The sequence below is a fragment of the Lactuca sativa genome, chromosome 3 (genome assembly GCF_002870075.4).
Source record: "Lactuca sativa cultivar Salinas chromosome 3, Lsat_Salinas_v11, whole genome shotgun sequence".
Lineage (NCBI taxonomy): Eukaryota > Viridiplantae > Streptophyta > Magnoliopsida > Asterales > Asteraceae > Lactuca > Lactuca sativa.
In genome coordinates, this window is record NC_056625.2 from 192,846,482 (window position 1) to 192,869,107 (window position 22,626).

General features: G+C 39.6%; 1 long non-coding RNA gene across 1 annotated transcript; it reads right to left on the reverse strand.

Moving 5' to 3' along the window:
• Positions 1-10,680: 10,680 nt before the first annotated feature.
• LOC111909825 (uncharacterized) lies at positions 10,681-12,018 on the reverse strand. Its single transcript, XR_002856347.2, has 2 exons — positions 11,749-12,018; positions 10,681-11,312 (listed from the first exon to the last, which is right to left on the reverse strand). It is a non-coding gene; the product is annotated as an uncharacterized LOC111909825 (long non-coding RNA).
• Between the last annotated feature and the right edge of the window lie 10,608 nt (positions 12,019-22,626).

Here is a 22,626-nt window from a genome sequence, read left to right on the forward strand (position 1 = left end):
TTATATAATCTCATTCCCTTTAGGTCTTGAAATGATTTACATGTTTAGTGATGCCTTAGTGGTTCACTTACATGGATCATTGGTCCTAGAATGAGTTTATACATTTTTCTTTGCGTAAATTCGATTAAGGATCTAGCGAGTTTTTATCGGTTGGCACCTATTAAGTGTACGATCGTAGCCTATTGTTATAACCAGAGTCTCTTGGAGGGAGAGCGGGGATTTGTGTATAGATCTATACGGGGATGACACCCCACACCTGAGCTGTTCGCTACAGTTAGACTACCACAGTCTAGGGTGACAAAAACCTTATTCTATTTTCCGTCGGCGTCCAACGACGCTAAGACAGGCGAAATTGTCATTATTTAGTATGGTTATGACGGCTCGCTTAGAGGAATTAACGTTATGAAGTTTACAGAAGACCATTCACCATTCACCATTCACCATTCACCATTCTCTTGGATTACTCGGAAACTTTGTAACAGCCCGGATCTCCAGGTATCTTTTATGTTTATATTTTTGGAGTTTTGTGAGGGGACTCGGCGAGTTGGAGCTCAAACTCGCCGAGTAGGATCGCGGTTCAGGACGCGGGTTCGCGCCCGGACTCGACGAGTCCAAGGAATGGACTCGGCGAGTCCTCGCTGTTTAATGAAACCCTAAATTCCCGGTCCTAAGCCCTATTTAAAGGACCTTATGGCCCTTCATTGCGGCTACCTGGGTCTTGAGAGCACCAAAGCAGCTGAGGGATTCGTGTGAGTGAGATAAGAGGCTATTGTTCACCAAATTTGTGTGCTTTTGCAAGAAAGGAAGAGGAAAGTCAAGCTAGAAGAGTTGGGGAGCTGGGATCTTCTTTCATTTCATCTGAGGAGGCTTCTTGAGGTATCATTCAGAGCTCATTTCCGTATTTTTGTTGATTGGTCAAATATAGGGTTTCTTCATGCCTTATTTGCTTTGTATTGGAAGTGTGAGAGGTCCCATGGGGTTATGGTGCTTAGATCTGGACCTTAGTAGGTCTAGAGAGTCCCTAATGTCATGCTTTATGTCCTCCCTTTTGGGTTGGAGGCTAGGGTTGCCATTTTAGAGGTTATTTCTCCAAAAAGAGCCTTGTAGGTGTTGTATGGTAACCAAGATATGGACTTTACGTGATGAATAAGCTTAGGAGGGCCAGATCTATGAGTGGATGGTGCGGATCTGACCTCATAAATTAGTTTGAGTTGATGCATGGCATGGACTCGCCGAGTCTGAAGAACAGACTCGGCGAGTAGCATGAAGATTGTCCTTAACCACTCAGTGAGTGGTCCTACCGAGTTAAGGGTCGACTCAGTGAGTCAGGTAGAGTTAGTGAGGGTTGACAGTTGGACTGAGTCGAGCTGGGACTCGCCGAGATGTTCTTGAGACTCGGCGAGTCGAGTCGGGGTGGACCCGCGATTCGTGCCAGGTGGAACCCGTCGATTCAGGGGAGTACTCGACGTGTCAAAAGAGAATCCTAGAGGGTTGGTGAATATGTATAGACTCGCCGAGTCGCCCTAGTGCACTCGCCGAGTCCGGTCAAAGTTGACCGTTGACCGTTGACCAGAGTTGACTTGATAGGGGTAGTCAGCCTTAGTGGTAAAAGTGTTAACTAAGAGATATATGATGTTATAGGTAGATTATAGCTCGGAGGATCGAGCACGAGTGATTTCCAGGATTCACGAGTTATCGAGATACACGAGGTGAGTCTTCCAACTATACTTTACCTTGAGTAGGTAATCATAGTTATGTGTCAGTGTATGTGTATGTTATGTGTATGCTATGTGTTGTACTGCATGATCTCTATGTGATTTATGTTGTGCATGTTTATAGAGTTGGAACCGGAAGGTTCCCAGAGTTAGAACCTGCGGGTTCACAGAGCTTGGGTGCACGGACCCATAGAGTTATAGCCTCGAGTGGCTAATATATGTGTGTTTATGTGGTATTTTGGGGAACTCACTAAGCTTTGTGCTTACAGTGTTAGTGTTGTTGTTTCAGGTACTAGCGATGACCGTGGGAAGGCGCCGGCTTGATCTGTACACACGCATGGGATTTTATATATATATATATATATATATATATATATATATATATATATATATATATGATCTTGGGATTTTGTATGATGTGAATTGGGATTTAAACTTAATGTTTTTATGAAAATTAAATGAGAAATGTCTTTATAAATTGCGAAAAATTATTTTGAAATTCATGGTGTTACAAACTTTCTCTTGTACAGACAACATCGGGTTGTCTGGGAATATTCTCTTTACATGCTCTTACATTCTCTCTACATTCTATTTACCTTTTTAGTCAAATAACAATAACATACATGCATTAATACAAGATCTTACGCAAACACACTAAACAGTTTTCAGAAAATATCGGATTTTCTGGTGGTTTTCAAAGTTATACAAATCATTTTCACAAAGATGCTTATGAACTCACCAACATTTTATGTTGACCGTTTTCAAAATAACTTGTATTCTCAGGAAATCATTGAAGCAGGATGAACAAAACAAACTAATGGATATTGTGTTATATTTTGTTTCATCATACTCTTACTATTTTGGCATGTAATATTCAAATACAATACACGATGTAAACAATCAACGTTGTAATATTACGTGTGTGATGATGATGATGTTATGTTTCAATTATATTCACTGTAATGATATTTCAAGATGAAGTCACACGTGCAAGCCCCGGACGTTTCCGCCGTCCGGTTCGGGGGTGTGACAGATTGGTATCAGAGCATTGTTTATAGTGAACTAGCATATCTAATCATACAGGATATGCAATTATAAATATAATGGGAGTAAACAACTCTGAACATAATAATTAAAATACATACCTTTGTGTGCATTTTAGAATAATAACACAACAAGAACAGGAAAAGTCTTTGGAGGATTTGAACATCGCTATTAAACTCGGGCAGCTATGTAGTCGTATTGGGGTGAATGTAGCCTGATCAACTATATTCATTCAAAATACGACCAACATGTGTTCGGGAGTAATCGTGATGAACAATGAATCAAAAACTTACCATTTAACTATCCAAAGAGCTTATAGAACCAAACCTAAACAAAATTAAATTACTATAGGAGTAATTGGTATGCTATTTGTTTCTAGTATTTATACCCCTTCGTGCAATACACTATAGACGAGTATCATTAGCCAAGAAACCCCTATCTCCCTAGTCAGGGAATAGCAGGGTGGCTCGACTCAGAGGAGGAACCACAGGAGGAACACGAAGTAGAACTTGCAGGTGAACCTGCCGAGTCAATAGTGGACCTCGAAGAGGAAGAGCCAGAGGGCAATGATGATGATAACTCGGATACAGAATCCGATGACATCAATCCTCCATGTAAAGCCAGAGTACCGACATATCGTGTGGGCCCCGGTGGCCCCATGCCCCCTTAGGCACACAATATTTGGAGATAAAGTCACCAGTAGGGGATACAACCACACTAGGGTAGGAACCAAGGTCTCTCCGATCATTAGCCACAGAGGACTAGCTGATCGGGCCTTCCCAGTCATGGTCCGGCGCACCTGAGGTATTGATATCCAAGCTCAGGACACCCCAAAATCGAACGGAACAAATGTGGTTTGCTATTGAGAGAGATGAGATGAAAACACGGGAAGTGAATGGAGACTCTCGAGCGAGACAGCTAGTGTGAGAAGTAAGACTACGAGATACCGAGCAACAAGTAGCTCGTCTCCGAGGTGAATCCACTTCATCAGCACCACCACTAGACACTTTCCGCCACAATTAGGATCGACCTTTTCTTTTCCCCCCATACTATCCGATATGACTCTCTTTCGTGTACTAAGATGGTACTTAAGGATCTCGAAACCGAAACAATCCATATCCCCTGAGGGTAGACGTAACGATCGTGCCAAATCTGTGATCACCTACTACCGTAAATACATCATAGGGATGTAGATGGGAGCAGTAAGAATTATATAACAAGATGCAAAATTTCTAGAGTACAGCCAAGAATGACTATAATTACGATCTAGCTTGGCAACATGCAGCAGGAAAGTGCTACCCCGCAAGAATAACAAGCGCACCCGCAAGACACCGCTCCTGCAGATGGACTCTGCTACTTTCCAAGCTGCTGTAACGGCGGCAGTAACCTCTGCAATGGCACAAATCAATGCAAACAACCCTAATGGAGGCGGGAACAGCATTGACAACTTCAGCCAAAGGAACGAACATGGAAACCAAAAAGTGACAACCTATCAAGGAACTCCAAACCCCAAGCTTAAGAGTAGGAAGTTGAGGTCTGGAAGTAAGAGAAAGGGACAACACACTCAAGGGTTCTCAAGGAAGCAATATGTTGTTGCTGTTCATGCGACCATAACCCCTATTATACCAACAACCAGGAGACCATATGCTGGAAGCCTTCCAAAATGCAACCAGTGCAAATTCCAACATAATGGAGCCTGCCGGGAGATGCATTGTAACAAATGCAACCGAAAGAATCACACTGCCAAATTCTGTAGAACTTATCCATGTTAGAATCGTCAGCTAAATGAAAACGACAACAATCGCAACAACCCTAACAATAACACCAATGATGAGACCAGTCACACCTGCTATGGGTATGGAGGAACCGGTCACTTCAGGCGCAATTGCCCCAAGGATAACAATCAAGGAGCAGAAGGATCAGAAATGGTCCTGACGTTGGGTCAAGGCGAAGCAGTCCAAGACCCAACGGTTGTTATTGGTTCGTTCCCACTTAACAACTCTTCCGCTTACCCCTTATTCAATAGTGAAGCTGAGTGAAGTTTTGTTAGTAACAAATTCGAGCACTTACTAAAACAACAACCCCAAAGCTAAGCTAAGCCTTTACGGTGGACATGGCCAACGGGGAAAAACCGAAGTAACCTATGATATTTTTGTGGAGTACACCTTAACACTAAACAATCATTCATTTCAAATAAAATTTAATGCCAGTAAATATTAGGAGTTTTGATGTGATAATTGGCATGGTTGGGTTAAGCCCCCACCGTGCTGATACTATGTGTCGCGAGAAGGCCGTTTGCCTTCACCTTCCCAATCACGAAACTCTAATAACACATGGTGATAAACCTAACGTCAATCCTCGTCCTATTTCATGCATCAAGGCACAGAAGTGCCTGCACCATAAGAACTACGTTTTTCTCACTCTTGTTGTGGACAAGACCAAGGATGAAGTAAGCATACAAGGTATTCCAGTAGCATGTGATTTCCCGGATGTGTTTCCGAAGAACTTTCGGGAATATCCTAGGGAGACAGGTTGAATTTCGAATCGACCTCATACCGGGAACCACATCAATTGCCAATTCACCCTATAGGTCAGCTTCCACCAAAATTCTGGAGTTAACTAGTCAATTAAGAAAATTTTTGAGCAAAGGATTCATCGGATCAAGCTTCTCACCATGGAGAGCTTCGATCTTGTTCTTCAAGAAGACGGATCCTTTAAAAGGTACATCGATCTTAGGAAATTGAATAAGCTCCCTATCAAAAATCGATACCCACTCCCTCGGATTGATGATCTATTTGGCCAGTTCCAAGGAGCTAGTTGCTTCTCCAAAATAGATCTAAGATCCAGTTACCATCAGTTCCGAGTCCGAGAAGAGGACATTCCAAAAAAAAAAACTTGCTTTCTGAATTCATCACAACCATTTCAAATCCGTTGCGATACCCTTCGGTCTAGCGAATGCTCCCACGGTATTCATGGACCCTACGAACCAAGTTTTCTCAACCACTCCTAGTCAGCCTTTTCATTATTTTCATCAATAACATACTCATCTACTCACGAAGCAAGAACAAAACACTGTCAACATCTACGACCAGCCTTGAAAGCATCAAAGTCGGATAATATCACGAAGAAAACACTACGTGGATGGATAAAACTCTCGGAGTTGAAAGACGAAGCTTATAGGTATGCGAGTTGAATTGGGCGTTATCTGGGTGATCGTCGATAGGTTAACCCAATCTGCCCATTTCCTGCTAATACAAAAATCAAACAAGAAGGAAGTTTAGCATGGATTTATATCCAAGAGATTGTGAGACTCCATGTAATATCAGTATCTATTATCTCGGATCGAGATAACGGAATTACTTCAAGATTTTGACAGTCACTTCAGAAGGCTATGGGAATATAGCTAGACACGAGTGTTGTTTACCACCCTCAAACCAATAGTCAAAGCGAACGGACCATTCAACCACTCAAATTCATGCTACAAGTATGGGTGTTTGAATTCAGCAAGTCATGGGATACCCGCTTGCCCTTGATTGAATTCTCACGCAATGACAGTTATCACACAAGCATCAAGATTGCTCCTTTCGAAACTCTTTATAGTCATAAATGCATATCACTCGCCAGTACTCTCATGAGACCAGAAACCATTTGCGAAACAACTGAGAAGATAATCCAAATCAAAGCTTGAACTCAAGCATCGCGAGACCGAAAGAAGAGCTATTCCGACAAGCGGCGTAAGCCATTAGGATGTCAAGTCGGGGATCGCGTGTTATTAAAGGAATATCCTTGGAAAGGAATGATTCACTTTAGAAAACGAGAAAACCAAACCCACGATACATCGGACTGTTCGAGATTCTTGCTCGGATTGGTCCAAAGACTTATAGGCTGCAGCTGCCTGTAGAGCTCAGCAACGTACACCCTGTGCTCAGCGTATCGAATCCGAAAAAGTGCCTATTAGGCAAAACTCTTATCATTCCTTTAGAAAGAGGTCGAAATAAACTAGAATCTTCTGTTCGCCGAAAAACCAGTCGATGTATTGGATAAGGAAGTAAAGCGTACAAAACAATGTCGCATTCCGATTGTGAAGGTTCGATGGAGCGCCAAGTGTGGATCGGAATTCACATGTGAACGCAAAGACCAGATGAAGCAGAAGTACCCTCACCTATTCTATCATTCATGAACCTACCTTTCGAAAGAATTTCGGGACGAAATTCCCTCTAACGGGGGGATGATGTCACAACTAGCATTTTTGCTAGGAAATTCTACTCTCATGCAATCATTTACCTAGTGTAATAACTTTTACTCTAAGGGAATATCATACTCTATGCTCATCCAAATACATCTCAAATGTTCAACTAAGGGTTGGGAACCTTAGAAATCCTGACTCAAGTTCTTTATGGACTAGGACTCTCTTATTGGACCCAATTCACAAATCTATAACATTTTGGACCATTTGGGCTTAGAATGATTCATTCTAACCATAATGGGCCTTATTGGGCCATAAATAAATTTGTTTGACCTTAATGGGCTATAAACCCACTTCTTTTACCATTTTGGGCCGTGAACCTTCCAATGGCCCAAGGGGCCGAAAATTTTCTCTATGGACTTCATAATTTAGAACCAAAGAAAGAATTGGGCTAAACTAGTTCATCTTCCTTTCTCTTAAGCCCAAATTCATGGCCCATTATGCTTATTAGATAAAAAATAAAAAAAAATAAAAAAAGAGAGAGAAAAAGAGGAAATAACGTGCACTTGACACATCATTTTTGCATGGTGGTTCTCCATGCAACCATCACTTCAAAAAACCTCTCTCTCTCTTCTCTTATTTTCGGCCAAGAGCAAGCACAAACACACAAAAATATCTCACTTCCAAACACTCTCAATCCTTCACTCAAAAACCCTCCTTTCTTCTCTAAAATCTCGTGAGTTGGAGCAAGATTTCAAGAGGTTCTTCAACAAAGTTCACCATGTTTGGTAAGTTTTAGTTAGACTTCATAGTTTTAACTCCAAGTTACACCTTAAATCTCTCCTTAACCTACGTCATTTCATGATCCATGCCCTAGAATTCCATAGAACTCGAGATCCACTCAAGGGAAGCTTGCAAGAGCCGAAAACATCTTCTTTTCTTCATTAAAACCGAAATCAACAAGCAAAGTGAGTTCATACCCCTTGTTTTCTGTTTTTATATGATTTTTGGGGGAGAATACAAGTTGCTTTGTGTAGATCTATGTGTATATGCATGTCTATGTGTGTTTTCCATGAATTATTTGGTGATTATGTGTTTGATTTCTTCACTAATCTAAAAATATGTTAAGAAACTTGAAGTTTATCACTAGGATCTTCACATGAATCTTGAGAAAAGTATGTTTTATCACAATTATTACATGTAAACATGTAGATCTGGGATTTGTATACTTGATATAGCAAAAATAAGTGTTATGTTCAAAGATCTATAAACTAAACTCACAAAAGAGCCCTTGACAGAAAACTTTTGGTCCAATCTCGGACTGTTTTGACCATCCAAATGGAAGTATTTTTCAAAACTGTTTTACATGGAAAATTTTCAGATTTATACCTTTAAAATGACTACTCTCACGTTTTCATACGATTTTTCTACAATTTTTGGCGAATTTTACAAAACTGCCTATCATATTTGAAATAATTTCGGACCAACCTGTGAAGATGAGTAATTTCACACTAGTTTGAAGCCATCAAAAATTATGAGAAAAATTGTGAACAAAGTAGACAAAATTTCCAAACTCCCAAAATTTACGGATCCAGATTTCGACTTACGATGAATTTTATACAAATTTTCTAAAAACTAGTTCGGAAAAGCCAAAAACCAGAAAAATATGTATTTTCACAAAACCAAGCCAAAAATGATATTTTTGACAAAAATGGGTTTAAAATGCTATTTTTATCACAAAGTAGTCATCAACACAAGTTTTTAACAAAACTGGAGATTAAAGTGTTATTCTTACAAAAATTGGGTCTGGAAATAATATACATGTTTAGTGGGCCTTAGTGTTATTTTACCTGTATATTGGGCTCGAGATAGGTATTCATATCCTTATTGGGCCTGGAAATAATATACTTGTTTAGTTGGCCTGACTGTCCTTTTACATGTATATTGGGCTCGAGATAGGTATTCATATCCTTATTGGGCCTGAAAATAATATATTTGTTTAGTGGGCCTTAGTGTACTTTTACATGTATATTGGGCTTAGGATAGACATTCACATTCCTTTTGAGCCTGTAAATAATAGACACGTATAGTGGGCCTTAGTGGTCCACTTACATGTTTATTGGGCCTAGGAATGGGTTTTACATGCGTTATTCTTTTTATGCTATTTTAGTGGATACTATTTGCATGCTATTTGGGCCTATAAATACCTTACATGTGAAATGGGCCTTAGTTGTCCTTTCACATATATTTTGGGCCCATGTTATATAATCTCATTCCCTTTAGGTCTTGAAATGATTTACATGTTTAGTGATGCCTTAGTGGTTCATTTACATGGATCATTGGTCCTAGAATGAGTTTATACATTTTTCTTCGCGTAAATTCGATTAAGGATCTAGCGAGTTTTTATCGGTTGGCACCTATTAAGTGTACGATCGTAGCCTATAGTTATAACCAGAGTCTCTTGGAGGGAGAGCGGGGATTTGTGTATAGATCTATACGGGGATGACACCGCACACCTAAGCTGTTCGCTACAGTTAGACTAACTCAGTCTAGGGTGACAAAAACCTTATTCTATTTTCCGTCGGCGTCCAACGACACCAAGACATACGAAATTGTCATTATTTAGTATGGTTATGACGGCTCGCTTAGAGGAATTAACATTATGAAGTTTACAGAAGGCCATTCACCATTCACCATTCTCTTGGATTACTCGGAAACTTTCTCTTGTCCAGACAACATCGGGTTGTCTGGGAATATTCTCTTTACATGCTCTTACATTTTCTCTCCATTCTATTTACCTTTTTAGTCAAATAACAATAACATACATGCATTAATACAAGATCTTACGCAAACATACTAAACAGTTTTTTCAGAAAATATCGGATTTTCTGGTGGTTTTCAAAGTTATACAAATCATTTTCACAAACATGCTTATGAACTCACCAACATTTTATGTTGACCGTTTTCAAAATAACTTGTATTCTCAGGAAATCGTTGAAACAGGATGAACAAAACAAACTAACGGATATTGTGTTATATTTTGTTTCATCATACTCTTACTATTTTGACATGTAATATTCAAATACAATACACGATGTAAACAATGAACGTTGTAATATTACGTGTGTAATGATGATGATGTTATGTTTCAATTATGTTCACTGTAATGATATTTCAAGATGAAGTCACACGCGCAAGCCCCCGGACGTTTCCGCCGTCTGGTTCGGGGGTGTGACAGAACAGCCCATATGACACTCCATAAACGATAAAGAATCTATACAATGATATATATATATATATATATATATATATATATATATATATATATATAGAGAGAGAGAGAGAGAGAGAGAGAGATAGAGAGAGAGAGAGAGAAGACTGTAAGATTGCTTCCTATGCTATTCAAAAAACTTTGGATGGGGTCCAAAAAAAATTTCACTTGCTTGGAAGGTCCAAAATCACAAAACATTTCGGTGATTTTAGTCCCAAAAAAACATGAAAAGACGATTATGCTCTTTTATTATTTTTTTTTTGTATTTTTTATAATTATTTTAATACTATTTTAATTAAAGAATAAAAAAATAAAAAAATTAATTTGTCCCCTACCCCACACACACACACACTTCATCTTCTTTATCCAATCCTCCCAAAAACCTTAAAACCCATAACCAAACCCAATCCTTTTGTGTGAAATCATGAAAATAATTGATTTTCTGGTTTAACTAGAACTGCATGTGTATCATTGTTTCCGTGTTTATATTTGATTCAAAATAAAAGCCATATAGAAGGAAAGTGTTCTCCTATCAGTGATGGCAATGAATCTCACATGCATCAGTAGATATACAATGTTAAAATTAGCATTAGAACGTATTTAAGAAGATATTGATCACATTCTTTTCATCCCCTTCTCTTTGAATCACCCGAGACCCAATGTATGGGTTTATATGTATTCTCGAAGAACAGATGTGTTGTGGTGCCCCCAAGAACTTCAGAAAATCAAGAGAAAATACTTCACCCTTTTTCTGAATTGTTCACCCAGAAGGCCAAAACAGATATAGCGCCCCTCTCCTCTTATGCATGTATGATGTATCAAATATTATAAGAGTTGTACTCGTAAAGATGACCAAGACCAACTTTGATCTTGAATTCTGATTCTCAATAGGTGTAGTGATGGTTGGTGTTAGTATGTGCCCATAAAGGAAATTGAAATTATGTGTGCCCATAAATGAAATCGAAAACAATTACCCTAAAACCTGTCCAGAAACTCGATAAGTTTGTGGAAAAGAAAACCCCGAAGCACAAAGTCATCGTGTGTTTATGTATGTGCGTCAATAACCTTCAAAGTCGATGGGATTGTTCATGTGTGCCTGTAGAAAAAAAAAATTCAACATGAATTCTCAAGATCTGACTAAAAATTCAACATTAATTCACAAGATTTGACTATATTGCATCTGAGAGAGAGATCGATATTTGACCTTTGACATTCAAACTCTTAACTAGAAGGCTACGACTATCAGAGAACAAACCATATTTTTCTTAAATCTATCGTGTATCAAATAGTAAGGAAATTTGCAAAAATCGAATATTATATTAAACTATTGGTCAAAAACGATTCTCAATTTGAGAACAATCAGGTTTGATTTTTTTTTCAAATTTAAATTCAGATACAGGGGGATATTACTCAAATACTTAGCACAAAATCTGGAGCTAATTTACATCAAAGAAATTTGTGGGAGACTAATATTATCATTCCAAATGCAAATAAAGAAAAACCCATATGATTATAAGCAGAAACCTAGTTACCTAAAAACCCCCCAAAAGCCATGAAATCTATTTAACTCTCTGAAAACCAAATCTGTTTATCTTATTGCTTCTGTATCAGGTGGACTCACCAAATTAGTTCATCAATCAGTGAGGGAACTAAAAATCAAAGAATACATACGTTTGTCAAATATGTGTGAGAGAAAGAGAGAGAGAGAGACTTTCGTATATTAGAAGGATGAAGACGATAGGTATGTGAGAGAGAGAGAGAGAGAGAGAGAGAGAGTAAGAAAGAGATGGAGAGAGAGAGTATCTGTAGGGGTGGGGTTGGGGTGAGCCCAATTCTTTTATTTTTAATTTTTAAGTATTAAATTATGAAAGAAAATAACAAAAGAATAAAATAGGAAATAAAATGGCAAAACAGACTTTTCAAGTTTTTTAGGGACAAAAACCAAAGGAATACCTTGATTTTGGACCATCCATGCAAGTTGAAAACTTTTTTAGACCCTATCCAAAGTTTTTTGAATACCACAAGGACTAATTTTGCAGTTTTATCATATATATATATATATATATATATATATATATATATATATATATATATATATATATATATATATATATATATATATATATATATATATATAGAGAGAGAGAGAGAGAGAAAAAAAAAAAAAAGTTCAATAGAGAACCATTATTATTGAAGGAACCAAATAATCAATCCAAAGCGTCGGAATTTAAAGCGATCAACGGCAAAATGAAAGGTTGTAAATTTTTATACTGGACGGACATGTACCGGATTATAACAAAACTCACTTCCTTTTTCTCATTAAAAAAAATTTTAGGCCAAGTTTTTTATCCAAAAAAAAAATCCGAATATACGGTTGTTCACGATTTTTCGTCCTCTTTCCATAGAGATCAATGATAGTATATAAAAAACGAACTTTTTTTTAAAAAAAACCCACTTAATTTTTTTATTTTTTTCAATATTTAAGCTTTTTTTTTATAAAAAAAACTAATCATACCAAAAATATTAATTTTTTGTACTAAAAGATGGTATCAAAGAGTGAAAAATCAGTCTTAAATGGTCAATATTTAGTCTTTGATGAGCATCTGAGACTGATTTAGCTAGTCCCAGCTAGTCCTAGATAGTGGTATTTTTTAGGTATCTAAGACTGAAAATCAATCCCTAATACTTTTAACTTTCAAAGACAGAAAATCAGTTTTTCATGTTATCACATTTGGTCTCTAATGTATTTTTCTTTTTTTCTTAGACTTCCTGATTTTATGTCATATTAGTAGTCTCTTATACTATCTTTTGAAGACTAAATATTAATCCTTGATACTACCTTTTAGAGACCAAATGTCAGTACTTAATACTTATAAATATCAAAATCAAACTCAATCCTCTACTAAGGAAAGTTCAGCATACTTAACCAAGATATTCTGTTTAATTGAAGAACCAAACGGTTCATTCCTGTTGTGTTGATTCTTTGAAGCGCGTCATTATATAGTCTCCATTTGCCAAACCATTTCTTCCTTTCTAGCGATGTGGGATAGTCTTTGTATATTTATTAACAACGTGTTGCATAATAACAATTAAATCATGATGGATTTGCCAAGCCACTATTTTATAATTTTTTAAACAATCGTATCATTGTTTTTCTAAATCACTTTTATTTTATTTCTTTAAACAATCGAATCATTGTGTTTTCTATATATTCAAATCAATGTTTTTTATATTTATATGGATCAAAATTTTCTTTCTATATAATACGTGTACATCACAATAAACTCATCATCAATCAATGTATTACACTATATATTCAAATCGTTTTTATTCTAATTACTCACTACATCCCTGCCAAAACCGATTGAGTATTGATAGCGAGTTCTATAATATTTGGTTTGGTGGTGGTGGTAGTGGTTATCACGGAAGAGGTGGTGTTGGTGGTGGTGAGATGTCGGAGGGGATGGAAGTGATGATTACTCATTAGATATGAATTTGAATTATTCCTGAGATTCTAAATTGTCTAATATAAATAACTTTGTATTTTTGTTTTTAATTTCTTTTGACTGATCTCAATGAAAGGGATTGACGGATGAAATATAAAATGTCAACGAACATAACTAAAGATTTTAGTGTTGTATTTTGTTTTTCTCAATTTTAGAAATTAAAATACAACAACTAATTTATTTCGTAAATTTTCATAAAGGATAAACGTAATTTTTCAACGGACAATTATGTTTGTCGTAGATCATTAACATTTTACAAATGTTGACATACATTTTAGGACATATATCATATATTTGTATCTATCATATAATTGTTGCGAGTCGTAATACTATTGTCATTATAAGTTGTTTTTAAAAAAAAATAGTGGAAAGAAAATTGGTCCCTAGTAATGCTTCATTCACAAACAAAATTTGGTGCTAGTATATATGAGACTGAAATCCACTTTCTAATATGTTTCAATTAAAATAATATATATTATTGATTCATAATCTCTAATATATGATATCTATTATTAAATAATCTATCTCAAAGACTAAAATTCAATCATTTATGAGTTCTCTAAAAATCAACACTAGCCATGTTTATCTGAAATTTAATTCTAATAAGTTCTTTAAAAAATCAAAATTGACGCGAGTTTATTAGAGACTGAAATTTAGTCTCAGTTAAGTTTCATTCCAAAGTAAAAGTTAGCGCTAATCTATTCGAGACTGAAATTTAGTCCAAATTGTGTTTCTTACCAAACTAAAATTGGTGCAAATGTTTTAAGGACTGAAATTTATTCCATAATAAGTTTCCCTCCAAAGTCAAAATTGGTGTTAGTTTATCCGATACTGAAATTCAGTCCCCAATGTGTTTCCCTCCAAATGTAAATTGACGCAAAGTAATTATGGACTAAATTTCAGTCTCGAATAGGTCTAGCCAGTACCAAATTATTCACATATTAAAATCAGTCCTAGATGGTATCCGAGACTGATTCATCAGTCCTAGATACATGATATACGGGAATGATTAATCAGTCTTTGATAGTTTAGTCACAAAAACCAAATTTTCTTGTAGTGGTAGATTCACACTGTGAATCTAAACTATAAATATTTCAAATTTTAACATTCACAATATGAAAAATCTCGAATAGTTCAGATTAATATTGTGAATCTGAATTACTAATATGCACACTGTGAATTTGAGAAGGTTCACATGGATTTCTATGGAAAGATGACGAAAAATCGTGAACAACGGTATATTCGATTTTTTTTTTTTTTGATAAAAAACATGGTCTAAAAAAATTTTAAACGAAAAAAAGTGGTGGGTTTTTTGTAAATGGTGGATTTTTTTGTATAATCCGGTGTGTGTGCGTCCAATTTAAAAGTATACATCTATTTTCTTGGCCGTTGATCGTTATGATTTTCCGATACTCACGATTGATTCTTTGGTTCCTTGGTTAATTATGGTTTTCTATTGAACCTCACCCTATATATATATATATATATATATATATATATATATATATATATATATATATTGTAACAGCCCGGATTCCCAAGTATTATTCATTTATTTATTTTTGATAATTTGTGAGGAGACTCGGCGAGTTGGAGCATAGACTCGCCGAGTATGATCGCGGATTTGGACGCGGGCTCGCGCCTGGACTCAGCGAGTCCAAGGAATGGACTCGGCGAGTCCGCGCTGCTTAATGAAACCCTAATTTCCCGGCCTTGAGCCCTATTTAAAGGACCTTAAACCCCCTTCATTGCGGCTACTTCGACCTTGAGAGCACCAGAGCAGCTGAGAGTTCTTGTGAGTGAGATAAGAGGCCATTATTCACCATTTTTGTGTGTATTTGCAAGAAAGGAAGAGGAAGGCCAAACTAGGAGAGTTGGGGAGCTTGGATCTACTCCCATCTCGACAGAGGAAGCTATTTGAGGTAACATTCAGAGCTTATTCTCGTGTTTTTCTTGATATGGTCAAATCTAGGGTTTCTTCATGCCTTGTTTGACTTGTATTTGGAGTGTGAGAGGTCCCATGAGGATATGGTACCTAGATCTGGACCTTAGTAGCTCCAGAGAGTCCCAAATGCCATGCTTTATGCCTTTCCTTTTGAGTTCGAGACTTAGGTTACCATTTTAGATGTCATTTCTTCAAAAGAAGCCTTGTAGGCGTTGCATGGTAGCCAAGATTGTGACTTTACGTGATGAATGTGCTTGGGAGGGCCAAATCTATGAGTTGTTGGAGCGAATCTGACCTCAGAAGCGAGATTAAGTTGATGCATGGCATGGACTCGCCGAGTCTAAAGAACAGACTCAGCGAGTAGCATGAAGATTGTCCTTAACCACTTAGCGAGTGGTCTTGCCGAGTTAAGGGTTGACTCAGTGAGTCAGGGAGAGTTAGAGAGGGTTGACAGGTGGACTGAGTCGAGCTGGAACTCGCCGAGTTGTTTTTGAGACTCGGCGAGTTGAGTTGTGGTGGCCCCGCGATTCATGCCAGGTGGAACTCGTCGAATCAGGGAAGTACTCGACGTGTCAAAAGAGGATCCTAGGGAGTCAGTGAACACGTATAGACTCGCCAAGTCGCTCTAGTGCACTCGCCAAGTCCGGTCAAAGTTGACCGTTGACCGTTGACCAGAGTTGACCAGTGTTGACTTGATGGGGGTAGTCAACCTTAGTTGAGAAAGTGTTAATTAGAGATATATTGTGTTATAGGAGGATTATAGCTCGGAGGATCGAGCGTGAGTGATTTCTGGGATTTCCGAGTTATCGAGATACGCGAGGTGAGTCTTCTCACTATACTTTACCTTCAGTAGGTAATCAGAGTTATGTGACAGAGTATTTGTATGCTATATGTATGTTATGTGTTGTACTGCATTATTTCTATGTGATTTATGTTGTGCATGTTTATAGAGTTGGAACCGGAAGGTTCCCAGAGTTAGAACCAGTGGGTTCACTGAGTAGGGTCTACGGATCCACAGAGTTATAGCCTCGAGTGGCTAATATGTGTTATGTGTGGTATTTTGGGGAACTCACTAAGCTTTGTGCTTGCAGTGTTAGTGTTGTTTGTTTCAGGTACTAGTGATGACCGTGGGAAGGCGCCGGCTTGATCTGTACACACGCATGAGATTTTTATGATATGTGATCTTGGGATTTTGTATGACTTGGATTGGAGTCTTAAAACATTGATGTTTTTATGAAAATTAAATGAAAATGTTTTTATATTATGCGAAAAATTATTTTGAAATTCACGGTGTTACAAGTTGGTATCAAAGCCTTGGTTTGAGGGATTCGAGTACGCCTTCGGGCGTATTTGAACTCAAACTGAGAATTTGAGAAGTATTTTCAAAAAGAGTAAAAGATTTTTGGAAAAACGCAGAGCAGAGTTGTGTGTACGATCAGTCCGCGCCCGAACGGTGATTTCCGAAAATACCCTCATGTTATGTGATATTAATATTGATATGATGTATTTTCATGCTAGAGTAGGCTAAGTACTCCTATTAGGACTAGAGTGGCCTGATTTGTGATGCCTTAGCCTAGGGAGAGGTGAGCTGCTATGAGATTCGTGAGAGTGAGTAGGTAGCGGTGAGGGGCTTATGAGAGATTTGTTAGATAGTGGATTGTGCATGATAGAGTACTTGGAATTTGGGATCCGAAGAGGAGGACTTGGGGTGTATTCTGATACGGTGCGGACAGTAGTATTGGGCCCGTACTACTGAAAGCACCGGAGCGGTGTACAGCCCAAGTAAGAATCTTTGGAATACCAAGGGTCAAGGAGAGATGAGCTGTTGAGTGTGAGTATGCTCGAGTGGATTCTAATTTATCGTATGTTGTATTTCAGAGGTAGATCATGGTGAGGACACGTCTGATGCCTGAGAGCAGTGAGACTAGTGATGAGGAGATCCGCCGGATCATTCATGAGGAGGTGGCTGCGGCCATCAGGGCAGAGATACCAGAGATGTTCGGGTCTATTAAGACCACGCTGATTGAGACCTTTGACGAGCGTTATGCCACTCTATCTGAGGCTGCTGTTGCAGCGGCCACCGCAACTATTGCTGCAGCGAGGCCGCAGGATGGTGATGCGTTGCTGTTCCGAGAGTTCAGCAACACAAAACCACCAGAGTTCGATGGGACCCAGGACCCGGTGGCGGCTATGAGATGGATTTCTGACATGGAGGGGTGTTTCTTCACTTGCTCAACTCCTGAGCATTTGAAGGTTCGGTTCGCACTGAACCAGCTTCTCTTGGGAGCGAAGGACTGGTGGAAGTTTGTGACGGCGCATTTTACGCCTGCTGAGCTTGCGGCAGTGACCTAGGAGAGGTTCACTGCCATGTTCCGAGATGAGTACGTTCCCCAGGTGGAGAGGGAGCGTTTGGACCAGGAGTTTCTGACCCTTAAGCAGGGTACTGAGTCTGTTACAACGATTACCAGGATGTTCCATGAGAGGGCGATGTTCTGCCCTAAGCACGTGTCCACCGAGCAGGCACGTATGAGCCGATATCTGAGTATTTTGAGGAGAGACATTCGGGAGTTCGCGGAGAACTCCTCGTACCGGACATTTGCCGAGCTTCAGGCAAATGCCCGGAAGAGGGAGATTGAGCTAGAGACTCAGGCCAGGGAGGAGGCGGAGTCTCAGGGGAGGGATCGGCGACCGGCACAGTCTCAATCGACAGCCAAGCGGGCCAAGCCCACTGATCCCAAACCAGGGAGCCAGAAGGGCCGCACTTGTGGGAAGTGTGGCAAGGGACATGATGGAGTCTGTAGAGCGGGATCTTGCTACAAGTGTGGCAAGGAGGGGCACATGGCCAAGGACTACCCCAAGGGGTTTGCGATGTGTTTTCACTGCAATCAGACCGGACATCGGAAGGCAGAGTGTCCGTAGTTGCGAGGATCATCTTAGGGAGCACCTCAGGGATCTGCCCTTGCCGCCATCAGAGCTATCGAGAGTCGGCTAGTGAAGGTCGAGGCACCGAGGGCACGAGGGAGAGATTTTCAGCTGACTGCGGAGGAGGTCCGCGCAGCACCCGATGTCGTGGCTGGTATGTATTCTTTCGTGTATTTATTTTGATGTTGAGATATTATGCTTATATTATGTTATGCGTAGGTACTTTTCTTGTGAATTCTGTACCTGCCTTGGTGTTATTCGACTCGGGTGCGAGTCGGTCTTTTGTATCTTTGGCTTTTAGTCAACATATCAGTGTTAGTTGTGAGGCGTTGAGTCGACCTCTGAGAGTTTCCATAGCTGATGAGAGGGTGATATATGCCACGGAGGTTCTCCGAGGGTGCGTAGTCGAGATTTTTGGTGTTGAGTTCCCGATTGATCTGGTTCCTATTGCGATGGGTGATGTCTGTGTCATTGTGGGCATGGACTGGTTGAGCAGATTCGGTGTGGTTATCGACTGCGATCGATAGCTGGTGACCATACGAGACCCTAGTGGGGGAGTTCTTTCGGTGTACGGCGAGGGTACACGTTCAGGATCGGTGTTTTGTTCGGCCGCTAGGGCGAGGCAGTGTCTACAGCAGGGCTGTAGGGGTTTTGTGGCGTATGTGATGGATACGCGGGTGGATTCCGAGAGGCCGAGGTCAGTTGTGGAGGTTCCGGTAGTGCGTGAGTTCCCGGATGTATTTCCCGAGGAGTTGCCGGGTGTGCCTCCTGTGAGGCAAGTGGAGTTCAGTATCGATTTGGTTCAGGGGGTCGCGCCTATCGCTAAGGTGCCTTATCACCTTGCACCTCCAGAGATGCAAGAGTTATCCTCACAGCTTCAGGAGCTGCTGGGGAAGGGGTTTATTCGGCCGAGCAGCTCGCCGTGGGGAGTGCCTATCCTGTTCGTCAAGAAGAAGGATGGTTCACACCGGATGTGCATTGATTACCGGGAGTTGAACAAGCTGGCGGTCAAGAACCGTTACCCATTGCCAAGGATCAACGATTTGTTCGATCAGTTGCAGGGAGCATCTTGGTTCTCCAAGATCGATTTGAGGTCTGGATATCATCAGGTGAGGGTGCGGGATGAGGACGTCCAAAAGACAGCGTTCAGGACACGTTATGGGCATTATGAGTTTGTGGTGATGCCTTTCGGGCTCACCAATGCCCCAGCAGTGTTCATGGATCTCATGAACCGAGTGTGCAGGCCGATGCTGGATCGGTTGGTGATTGTATTTATCGACGACATTCTGGTATATTCGAGATCTAGAGAGCAGCATGAGGAGCATTTGAGGGAGGCTCTCGGAGTTCTGAGATCGGAGAGGCTTTATGCCAAATTCTCCAAGTGTGATTTCTGGTTGCGGGAGGTCCAGTTCTTAGGACATCTCGTTAACCAAGAAGGGATATTGGTCGATCCGGCCAAGGTTGAGGTGGTGATGAGTTGGGAGGTGCCGAGGTCACCCTCCGAGATCAGGAGTTTCCTAGGGTTGGCAGGGTATTATCGGAGGTTTATCAAGGATTTCTCTAAGATCGCAGTGCCACTCACCAGATTGACCCGGAAGGGTGTTGCTTTTTCATGGGGCCCCGAGTAGTAGGCCTCCTTTGAGACACTTCACCAAAGGTTGTGCGAAGCCCCAATGTTAGCCCTCCCAGAAGGGATGGAGGACTTTATGGTATACTGTGATGCATCAATTTTGGGGTTGGGAGCGGTGCTGATGCAGAGAGGGCATGTGATAGCATATGCATCGAGGCAGTTGAAGCCTCATGAGACGAGATATCCCACCCATGATCTAGAGTTGGGGGCAGTGGTGTTCGCCCTCAAGATTTGGCATCACTACTTGTATGGGGTTCGGTGTACGATATACACGGACCATAAGAGTTTGAAGTATTTGATGGATCAGCCCAACCTAAATATGCGTCAGAGAAGGTGGTTGGACGTGGTCAAGGATTATGATTGTGAGATCATGTACCACCCAAGCAAGGCTAATGTGGTAGCCGATGCATTGATCTGCAGGGCGGAGAGCACCCCGCTGCGGGAGGTATGTTTGAGATTGACCGTGATAGCTCCAGTGTTGGACGCCATTCGTGGGGCACAGGCCGAGGCTGTGCAACCTGAGATGCAGAAGAGGGAACGGGTTGTTGGTTTGGTTTCAGAGTTCGTTACCGATGGTCGGGGGCTTATGACATTTCAGGGGCGTATCTGGGTGCCGTTTGTGGGAGGAACGCGTACCATTTTGATGGAGGAGGCTCATCGGTCGAAATTTTCGATCCATCCGGGGGCCACTAAGATGTATTTGTTAGAATAGTGTCTAAGGCTGCAACTATATTAGGCAAGTATTTGACCCGGTTGTGCATGGTCCTTTTGGGTTGCCTTCACCATAGCAACTTGATAGGATGATTTATTAAGAGAGAGTAAATATTATTATTATATTATGAGAATAATATAAAGAATAATAATATTGTTATTTGATTAATATAAGTCATAGAATTAATTGGAATTAATTTGGTGACTTAAGGAGATTAATTAAACTGTAAATCCTTATTGGATAGAGGATGGACGAATTCTAGAAGCTAAGGATAGCTTAAAATCGTCCAAGGCCATCTAAGGAATGGATTTGGATAGCTTTAAGAGAAGATTATCCTATTAGGGTTTAGGTTGTAACCCTTAAGGAGTCTACAAGTATAAATAGACCCTATGGCTAAGGGAAATCGGCACCTCATTGAGAATAGAGAACCCCTAGCCGATTTCCTCCCCTCTCCTCTCTCCCAAATCATCCTCCTTGTTATTTGGTGTTTGTAAGCCATTAGAGGAGTGACAATTGTGACTCTAGAAGCTCCAAGACAACAAGATCAAACAAGAGATTCAAAGCTATGATTCTAGATCTGTTTCAACATTGTTATTACACCTAAGTAGTCATTAGAAGTCTTGGATTCAAAGCATGTTTAATTAGAAAGCCTAGATCCAAGCATTAGGGTTTTGCATGCGCACATAGGAAAGTTCTTATGGCTAAAACCCATCAGTGGTATCAGAGACTAGCTTGGTTTTCATTAAATTGTTGCTTGTTTGTTTGAGACTAAACTGCAAAATTCGAATTTTGTGTTTCTGAGTCATGGACTCGGTGAGTTCCATAGTGGACTCGGGGAGTTGGCCTGACTCGGCGAGTCCATTGGTGCACTCGGCGAGTCCAAGTGTCAGAAATGGCTAGATTCGGGATTTCTTCATGATTATCTTATGGAAACTTACCTTAATCATATTAGATCAACCCTAATCCAATTTTTTGATATATATGACTATAATCTTGATCTAATTAAAGATATTTATCAACTAATAAAATATTTAATTTCCTTATATGATAATTAATTAATTATTTTGATTATTTTGGTAATTATCTTGAAATAAATCTTGAATAAATCAAATATAGATAATTAGGAAATTAATTGTTAATTGAAATTATTTGTTATTTGATCCTCCATGTTTTAAATGTTTAAAACTTGTCCTCAAATTTTGAAATTTATATTTTGTGATTAAAAGTTTTAATTTAGACAACTTAAATTTCAAACCCTAGATTTTAAAAGGTTTAAAATACAACCCTATACTAATATAATATTACAAGAATAATATATATATATATATATATATATATATATATGTATAACTAAAATTCTAGTCTTACCGTTAGTAGGCCTCATTCACGAAGCCGATCTATAAGGTGGGTATAAGGTTGCGGCCTATAAAATGGCGCTTAATGGGTGTACACTCACACCCACCGCTTGCTTGATCGGTGGAGGGTCGTTAGCCGAACGGGTAGGATAGGGCAACCTCATCCTCTCATTCAAAGTATAATAAGTAATACAAAGTAACTACACATTTTTTAAAATTTCCCAATCTTAGTTACTTTAGGAAAAGTGAATTGATGCAATCCCATGAAATTACACTTTGCACCCTTGCTAAGAAGTTAGTGGAGCGTGTGTGGTTTACCGGCACACTAATTTGTTCTAAG